We start from the raw sequence: 3,728 nt of genomic DNA, 5'->3' as shown, positions 1-3,728 counted from the left end.
CTATGGTTTGGAGGTAATTTTTTAAGGATGTGAACAGGCTTTTGTCGAGCTATCCCCTTGGGTGAGACAAATTCTGTGATTGCTACACTACCACCTTACATTCATTTACCCTTATCCTCGAGTAGCCTTCGGGCCTGGATTAGTGGTGACTACCTTGTAAAAAAAAAATAGAATTCTGCCATTGTCTTAGATTTACATACATCTTTATGCATGTTATAGTGCATTGTATTATTAGAAAATATACCCATCTCGGACGCAATATTATCGGGGGAAGTCATTAATGAATATCAGGAATAATAGTGATCCAAGAGTCGATCTCTGAGGCATACCTGCATTAATGTTATGCTGTTTGAATGTAGGTCCATCAATGACAACTTGGATGGCACTATTGTCTAAGAAGGATCTAATTATATTTAGTATTCGTCCAATTATACCATATGATTTAATTTTCATTAGGATCCCTTCATGCTAGACTAAGGATTCTGCCATTATCTTGCATTTGTGTACATCCGTTTTTACCTGCTGTATGTTATACTGTTGCATCATCAGCAAATATACCCATCTCGGATGCAATATTATCAGGGAGGGCATCTTGGATATATCAAGGCCTACAGCTCTGGCTTCTCAGTACATGGCAAATGCATTCAGAGATGATTGTTAAAATATTTGCAGTAGAACAGGATTAAATCTGTTTGTCAGCGAAAAGATATGCTTTTGCGAGATGGTGGATTAGTGCTTGATTGATTTATGTCTCACAGATTTTCGCAAAGAGGGAAAAGAGATTGCGTTGGACCAAATTAAGTTTTTAACTTAATAGTAGGTCATCCATTGTTTCCCAGGAAAATACTAAATCATCATTAAACAGCATCTCTTCTGGACAACCTGCACGAAATTCTTTGGCCATAAATCACAACGCACCTGCATCAATTTCTACAAAACTACATCATATGATCGTTTGGAAAGTCTGCGATGGACCGGTTATACCCAGCCACTGTAATTCTGCACGATAATGCGCTATGAGATATCCAGTATCGTGTTTCCAAGCAATAACACGGACGGTTAATCGTAAAGGGAAAATTGGTATTGATTATCTTAAATCAGTTGACAATCGTCATTCTAGCTAGTCAAGTCAGGTTTCTCTCAAATGCGTCCATTTGATTTCCATTGAATTCAAGATCTAAAAGCTATACAAAGTTGTGTATGCATGTGTGTTTCTATATCACAGTTAAACATCATTGTTCTTTTTAATGTAAATCTCTACAGACAAAGCGTGAAGCCACTTGATATAAGAAGTTAACAAGACAAGGATATAGGTAGGAGGAAAACAGTCAGTAGGTATCCGATACTCGTACTGGACTGTTGGCTGAAGTGTGGTGTCTGCTCAGATGCTGCACTCAAATTAATTGTCCGTAGTCAATGGAGGGAGGGGGGACCCTTCTGTGCTAAGGCAATTTTATTTTTTGCAGAATGCCCCTTTTGAGGGGGAGCTGGTTATCTCCCACATTAAAAACGACCTTGTGTCACATTTTGTTTCGTGGGGAAACAAATAAATAAGCAGTAGGGAGAGAGTTCTATAAACCTGTAGTCCTGTAAAAAAGGTGCCCTGTGATTGGATGAAAAAACAACCAATCAAAGACTGCCTTTTTGGAGTTTCACCAAACACAACAAAAGTGGGTTTAGCAAACACCATTCCTCTTTTGCTCGTGTGAATTCCCAGCATCAACATCTATTCTCTTCATCATCCAAACACTAGAACAGTAATTGCAGCACGGAACTCAAGACTATTTTCTTTCAACCCTACCAAAAAGACACAGGAAATATAAAACAGTTAAATGGACGTATCTTTCAGATAAATTTCCTGCAAATCGACTGTTTTTTTTTTTTCTTCTACAAAGGAATCATCACTTATTAAGGCCTGGAGGCCACTCAAGGTTATGGTTAATGAGTGTACAGTAATCGATGTGAAAATATCTTAGTAACCGTTAATTGTGGAAATTTGGTAAATTGGATTATTTAAGGGGATGGCTCATCAAGAATTTGTTTACGTCGGACTTGAAGACGAGCTGGAAAGCAGGCAAATGGAACAGAGTTTCACAGACATGCAGGTCTAAAAAAGAAACTTTGTTCATGGAATCTACATTTATCTGTGTATTTCGATATGACGGAACATCTCATTCAAGTGGAAAAAGAATGTAAAGGTATTACGTTTCTGAATTTTTGAGATGAGGATTGGTTATATGTATCATTATTCTCATCTTGAGTGTGATTTTCACAACGTTTCAGACGATATAACCTCCGACCTTCTTCAAGTGTATGTTGTCGAACTCGGAAATGTTTCTGTCGAACTCGGGAATTTGGACAGAATTTTGAGCGGAACTCTTTATTTTCTTTACAGGAGTAGCATGCTCTTGTTCCGTCAGCCATGAGTGGATAGAGGTCCTAAGTAATTCGCAAATGTATATTTCGGTCGCTTACACTGAGAATTCAACCTTCAACCTTCAGGAGAATATCACTTTTACCATTGATTTTCCCAGTACTATAACCACTGCGCCACAATGAATAATAATACATTGTAAAGGTATTGTTGGAAGTTTTTAGTTATTGAAGAAATCCTCTAAGACTGAGGAAATTATTAAACTTTAATTAATAAATAAATAATATAAATAATAATAAATAATAATTTTTATGAAAAAACCCTGCGAATGCAAAATACCAAGAAGGAAAAAGTTTGTGAGCGTAAAATATTCATGCATTGTTGTTAGCGTGAGCTTCTTTAGTGAAGGAGTTTTTCATGGCAGACGGTAGAAGGAGTCCATATAGTTATAATTTTCACCCTGCAAAAAGCTGTATGGAGATCATCTGTTTTTACGTCCTTGGGGTGAAGTCTGATACTAGCGACAATCACAGGCAGCAACGATGGTGACTTGCGGAAACACTGTCTAGACTAGTTTGATTTTTGGTGTGCTGGGCCTTTTATATTGAGTTTCTAGAATGTTCCAACCTGTTTACTGTCTACATACGTGAGGGAACAAAAATATAGTCCCATGGATTTGTGTGTAAAAAGGTCCAAAGGAACGTTTCTTGTAATTGTTAAAGGAGAGCAGCTTAATCTTACTAGCATTTAATGTCACCATCCATTTATGGCTCAATTCCACTGTGGTTTGGAGATCATTTTTTTTTGAGCAAGCTTTTGTTCAGCTGCATCTTTTACATGCTGACAGAATGCGTGGGCAACTGGGCACAAAATCAGATTGTTCCTGAAATGATGAATTCAGGCCGTATAGATTCTTTTGTTTACATGACGAGCGACTTGATTTAGCGTTTCAAGTTTTTGATGTGTTGATCCCTTGTCACGTGTGAAATTCTGTACAGTTTGATAAAAGAGAAACAATCTTGTAGCAGCCGAAACTTGCTACAATCATAGGCAGGAGCTAATTCTCGTGGCTCAAGATTTGAAATCCATTTTCTCCCTGGCTTATCCAATCACAAGACAGCTCTCAGTCACGTGACCGAGTATATAAAAGGCGAAATCTGAAACTCTCACTCTCTTACTCCCTGGCTTCAGCTGGCAGCAGACTTAGCTTGGGGCTTTGGCCTCAGCCCGAACGTGAGTACAACAATCATAACATGGCGATCTTCTGATTCGTTTCCACGTACGGCATAATCATGTTGACACACCAGTTCTCGCTGGATCACTGAAGTTAAGCAACGTTGAGCCTGGTCAGTAC

The sequence above is a fragment of the Euprymna scolopes genome, chromosome 18, assembly GCF_053919585.1.
Source record: "Euprymna scolopes isolate OS-2025 chromosome 18, ASM5391958v1, whole genome shotgun sequence".
Classification (NCBI taxonomy): domain Eukaryota; kingdom Metazoa; phylum Mollusca; class Cephalopoda; order Sepiida; family Sepiolidae; genus Euprymna; species Euprymna scolopes.
This window is presented reverse-complemented; position numbering follows the sequence as displayed.